The 6,474-nt window shown below is 41.1% G+C and overlaps 1 protein-coding gene across 1 annotated transcript in view; it reads left to right on the forward strand.

Moving 5' to 3' along the window:
- Positions 1–6,474, forward strand: part of ENO4 (enolase 4) — a 41,849-nt gene that overhangs the window by 22,754 nt on the left and 12,621 nt on the right. The window lies entirely within an intron of this gene.

The raw sequence follows: 6,474 nt of genomic DNA on the forward strand, positions 1-6,474 counted from the left end.
CTAGCTCAAGAGGAGTTACTGGGATGGGTTGTTTGTGGCACTTACTACAGCCACCAGGGCGGGTCGGTAATCAGTGCTGGGCAGGTTCCAGTAGGCCGTGCCTGTACTGCTTGGTGGTGTGATGTCAAGTGCACGGTGCAGGTAGGCAGGATGCAGCGGGGAGATTGTTTTGTGTGGACCTAAGATGGCAGTTGTTTTGTCTCCCGCTGGATGCTCTGTGAGGCTGCTTTCTCGTACCCCTGTTTGCTGTCTCCGATAGGAGTCCAAGATGGTGGATCCGCGCTGCGTTAGCTGGTAGGGGACCTCTGCATGAATCTCTCCTCGCTCTCCATTCTCTTTCAGTTTTCTCACTCCATTTGGTGCTTGGCTGAGTTCTTTATATCTTCATTTGATGTTTTAGGTTTTCGGGATTGTTGTATTCTCTGTTCGGCTTAGTTTTTCGGATCTTTGCTGTGGAGCGACAGCGTGGTGCTTCTGCCTAGAGCGCCATTTTGCCGGAACTCCTGTTGTACATATTTTTGTCTACCATGTTGCTTGCCTTTTAACTTTATTTATGGCACCATACTTTTTTTTTACCTTTCATGTAGTAAGATGTGTCAATTGGATCTTTTAAGGCAACAGTTCTCAACCAGGAGTGATTTTACCTCAGGAGATATTTGGCGGTGTCTGGAGACATTTTTGGTTGTCACAGTTTGGGGGGAGGGTTTCTACTGGCATGAGGTGGGTAGAGGCTGGGGATGTTGCTAGACATCCTGCAATGCACAGGACAGCCCCCTACCACAAATAATTTCCCAGCCCAAAGTGTCAATAGTGCCAAGGTTGAGAAACCTTGCTTTAAGGCTTTTACTTTTTGTTCCTTGTTTAATATGGCACACCCTCTTCCAGTAATGCTAATAATTGTTTAAGCTTACTAGGAACCATTCCAAGGAGCCCTGGTGGCGCAGTTGTTAAAGCATTCACCTGCAGGAGAAAGATGTGGCAGTCTGCTTCCGTAAAGATTTACAGCCTTGGAAATCCTGTTGGGTCACTATGAGTTGGAACGGACTCCACAATGAATGGGTTTGGTTTGGTTTAGGCACCATTCTAAACGCTTTAGTATTTTAACTCATTCAATCCTCACAACTCTCTAGGGAGATACTATTATTATCCCCACTTTATAGTTTAAGACACTGAGGCCTAGAGAGGTTAACTAACTTACCCGGAGCTGGGATTCAAACCCAGAAAGTCTAGCCCCAGAGTCTATGATCTTAATCATATGGTAGTCTGCTCCCAAATTACAGAATACTTTTAACACTTTTATAATTTTTTAAATATATTTATATCAAATTCATTTGGCATTTATATGAATGGTGTGAAGCAAGGATCATATTCCTATTGACTTTTCACATGGTATTACACATGTTTGAGAGCTGCAGTGGGGTCCTTAGTAATAGCTCCCACTAGCTCATTCTTGTTTGAATATAAAGCATTTAGAGTATGTTTATGCATAAAAAAATCACTACTCCATCAATGTTATGAATTTCTGTGAAAAAATTTTAGTTGCTAACAACATATAGCATAGTGGAAAGAACATGGTCTTTGAAGCTAAACAGATATGAATTTCAATTTTGGCTCAGCATTTACTAGCCACCACTATGAACATCTTATATAACCTGCCGATGCTTCAGTTTCCTCGTCTGTAAAATAAAAATACCTCCCTTGGAAGGACTGGAAGCAATGTATAGGAAGAACCTGACTTGGTCTCACCAACAGCATGGTGACTATTGTTATAACACTAACTGAATACAGAAGATGTTTAATCTTCCCAGGTGACTCTACTGATAACAGATTGTTTCCAGCTGTAACTTAATCCTTCCATTAAATTTTATTTTATTTTTTTGAGAAAAACAAATAGATAAAGAAATGGTACATTTTCTCAGGGACAAATCAACCCAAAACATGTTTGTAGAAAGCCTTAGCTAAAATCATGACTTTCGTTTTCAAAATGGGAGCTGCTAGGGCTGCAACCAGGGTTTACTGCAATCTCTCCGCTTTGTTTTAGCAATAAAATGATTGTACCTGATGATATTATTTGGCTGATTGCATAGATAAGCAAGTTACTTCATGCCAGATTTATTTTAGCATAACTGGCTTTTTGCCAGAACCCTCTAGATGACTAATTCTTGCTAATGAAAGGTTGTATTTGTTTATTTGGGTGTTCAGCTATTTTTAAACCCACCTAGACTGAGAACAGTCATTCGAAAACAAATTGCATCTTGTCTGATTATAAAGGCTGGAGATTTTGGCTCTTTACCACTGTTGAATAGCTATATCCTTACCACGTTAGAGAGAAAAATGTTACGGGTTGTTTTTCTCAGCTATTTATTGCTGTTGCAAGACCCTACACTAGATGCCACACGGTTTAAAAGATAGTTCCTGCCCTCAGGCAGTTTAAAATCTGGTTGGGAAGACAAGAGAAATTCAGTAGTAATGCAACCCAACAATATTCCTCAACATCCGCTATTCTAAGCTGACACAGGAATCATGCAGCTCTTTACCTGATCATGTCACACGACTTCCCAGCACCCTACCCTTATGTTTACCGGTTATCCACTCCTCAATCCCTGCCTACCCCTCACCAGCCTCATATTCATCACACTGTAGGCTTCCTCTGCTGGTGCTCTTCTTCTAGAAGCCCATGCTCCCTGGCTCTGGCCCTTCACACATGTGCTTCTCTTTAACCAGAGGGTTTGGCACCACCACACATACCTTTCGCCTCCATCCTACACTTCATCCAAGTGTGTATCAGCTTCTTCAAAGTCCCCGCCCCTGACTCTTTTCCACTCGGTGATTTAGGACCTGTCTGTCTCCCTAGACTCCAAGCTCCTGAGGCAGTGCCCGTGTGGGTCTCAGTCACCACTGCATCGTTACTGCTGGACACAGTTGCTTCCTATGTGTTCGTTTTACCAGGAAATGGAAAGTACAGACTACTCCATAGTGGCAAGAAGCAGGATAATTGTATTTGCACATACCTGAGTGTGAACCACACTGATTCTTGACAAACATGCCCCAGCCGACAGAGCCAGTAAATGCTAGGCATTAAAGTGCATCCCATAGAAGACTAGATGTTTCCTACAGTATGCTATTGAAACCCCAAACACTGTGGCAACTCCTGTTTAGGAATTGCCTTTGCTTTTCACTTCAATGACATCACACCCACCAGACTCACCAGATTTAATGACTTTGGCTAACTCCAAAAGTCAAATTCACCTGGCAGGAAAAAGTGTGTTTTTGTTTTTGTTTTTGTTTTTTCTTTTTATTGTGCTTCAAGTGAAGGTTTACAGTTCACGTCAGTTTCTCATACAAAAATTTATACACACATTGCTATGTGACCCTAAGTGCTCTCCCTATAATGTGACAGCACACTCCTCCTTTCCACCCCGGATTTCCCGTGTCCATTCAACCAGCTCCTGGCCCTTTTTACCTTCTCATCTTGCCTCCAGACAGGAGCTGCCCATTTAGCCTCATGTATCTACTTGAGCTAAGAGGCACTTTCTTCACGAGTCTCATTTTATGTCCCATAGTCCAGTCTAAGCTTTGTCTGGAGAGTTGCCTTCGGGAATGGTTTCAGTTCTGGGCTAACGAAGAGTAGGGGGCCACGTCTTCTGGGGTCCCTCCAGTCTCAGTCAGACCATGAAGTCTGGTCTTTATTTACTAGAGTTTGAGTTCTGCACCCTACTTTTCTTATGCTCTGTCAGGGACCCTCTGTTGTGTTCCCTGTCAGGGCAGTCATTGGTGGTAGCTGGGCGCCAACTAGTTCTTCTGGTCTCAGGCTGATGGTGTCTCTGGTTTATGTGGCCCTTTCTGTCTCCTGGGCTAATATCTTCCTTGTGTCCTTGGTCTTCTTCATTCTCCTTTACTCCAGGTGGGTTGGGACCAACTGATGTATTTCAGATGGCCACTAGCTAGCTTTTAAGACCCCAGATACCACTCACCAAAGTGGGATGCAGAACATTTTCTTTATAAACTTTGTTATGCCAATTGACTAGATGTCCCCTGAAACCATGGTCCCCAGACCACCACCACCCACCCCTGCTACTCTGTCCCTCAAGGTGTTTGGCTGTATTCAGGAAACTTCTTAGCTTTTGGTTTAGTCCGGCTGTGCTGACTTCCCCTGTATTGTGTGTTGTCCTTCCCTTCACCTAAGATAATTCTTATCTACTATATAGGCAGTAAATACCCCTCTCCCTCTTTCCCTCCCCACCCTTGTAACCATCAAAGAATATTTTCTTCTGTGTTTAAACCATTTCTTGAGTTCTTATAATAGTGGTCTCATACAAATATTTGTCCTTTTGCAACTGACTGATTTCACTCAGCGTAATGCCCTCCAGGTTCATCCATGTTATGAGAGGTTTCACAGATTCATTGTTGTTCTTTATCGTTGCGTAGTATTCCATTGTGTGAATATACCATAATTTGTTTATCCACTCATCTGTTGATGGGCACCCAGGTTGTTTCCATCTTTTTGCTATTGTGAACAGTGCTGCAGTGAACATGGGTGTGTATATCTCTATTCATGTGACAGCTCTTATTTCTCTAGGATATATTCCAAGGAGCAGGATTGCTGGATTGTATGGTACTTCTATTTCTACCTTTTTAAGGAAGCACCAAATCAATTTCCAAAGGGATTGTACCATTTTACATTCCCACCAGCAGCGTATAAGTGCTGTCTCTCCACAACCTCTCCAACATTTATTATTTTGTATTTTTTGGATTAATGCTAGTCTTCTTGGAGTGAGATGGTATCTAACTGTAGTTTTGCATTTCTCTAATGGCTAATGATCCTGAGCACTTCCTCATGTATCTGGTAGCTGCCTGACTGTCTTCTTTGGTGAAGTGCCTTTCATATCCTTTGCCCATTTTTTAATTGGGTTATTTGTCCTTCTGTTGTTGAGGTTTTGCAGTATCTTGTAGATTTTAGAGATTAGACAGTGATTGGATTTGTCGTAGCCAAAAATTTTTTCCCAGTCTGTTGGTTGTCTTTTGACTCTTTTGGTGAAGTATTTTGATGCGCATAAGTGTTTGATTTTTAGGAGCTCCCAGTTATCTAGTCTCTCTTCTGGTGATTGTGCATTGTTACTTATGGCTTGTATTCTGTTTATGCCATGTATTAGGGCTCCTAGAACATTGTCCCTATTTTTTTTCCCATGATCTTTATCATTTTAGATTTTATATTTAGGACTTTGATACATTTTGAGTTAGTTTTTATGCCTGGTGTGAGATAGGGGACTTGTTTCATTTTTTTGCAGATGGATATCCAGTTATGCCAGCACCATTTGTTAAAGAGACTGTCTTTTCCCCCCAATTAACAGACTTTAGGCCTTTGTGCAATATCAGCTGCTCATAGTTGGACGAATTTATGTCTAGATTCTCAATTCCGCTCCATTGGTCTATGTATCTGTTGTCGTACCAGTACCAGGCTGTTTTGACTACCATAGCGGTATAATAGGCTCTAAAATCAGGTAGTGTGAGGCCTCCCACTATGTTCTTCTTCTTCAGTAATGCTTTACTCAGCTGCAGTCTCTTCCTTTTCCACATGAAGTTGGTGATTTGTTTCTCTATCTCATTAAAAAATGCCATTGGAATTTGGATCGGGATTGCATTGCATCTGTAGATCGCTTTGGGCAGAATTGACATTTTCACAATGTTGAGTCCTCCTATCCATGAGCAAGGTATGTTTTTCCACTTATGCAGGTCTCTTTTGGTTTCTTGCAGTAGTGTCTTGTAGTTTTCTTTATAGGTCTTTTACATACCTAGTTAGATTTATTCCTCAGTATTTTATCTTCTTGGGGGCTATTGTAAATGGTGTTGATTTGGTGATTTCCTCTTCGAAGTTCTCTTTGTTAGTGTAAAGGAATCCAACTGATTTTTGTGTATTTATCTCGTATCCTGATACTTAACTGAAATCTTCTATTAGTTGCAGTAGTTTTCTTGTGGATTCTTTGGGGTTTTCAGTATATAAGATCATATCATCTGCAAATAGAGATACTTTTACTTCTTCCTTACCAATCTGGATGCCGTTTATTTCTTTTTCTAGCCTAACTGCTCTGGCTAGGACCTCCAGCACAATGTTGAATAAAAGTGGTGATAAAGGGCATTCTTGTCTGGTTCCCATTCTCAAGGGGAATGCTTTCAGACTCTCTCCATTTTGGATGATGTTGGCTGTTGACTTTGTATAAAAACCCTTTATTATGTTAAGGAATTTCCCTTCTATTCCTATTTTGCTGAGAGTTTTTATGATGAATGGTGTTGGACTTTGTCAAATACCTTTTCTGCATCAATTGATAAATAAAACAAAAGACAAGAACCACATGATCTTATGTGATGGATTACAAAGATTGTTTTTCTAATGTTGAACCATCCCTCCATACCTGGTATGAATCCCACTTGATCATGGTAGATTATTTTTTTGATATGTTGTTGAATTCTATTGGC

Source organism: Trichechus manatus, unplaced genomic scaffold (assembly GCF_000243295.1).
Source record: "Trichechus manatus latirostris isolate Lorelei unplaced genomic scaffold, TriManLat1.0 scaffold00031, whole genome shotgun sequence".
Classification (NCBI taxonomy): domain Eukaryota; kingdom Metazoa; phylum Chordata; class Mammalia; order Sirenia; family Trichechidae; genus Trichechus; species Trichechus manatus.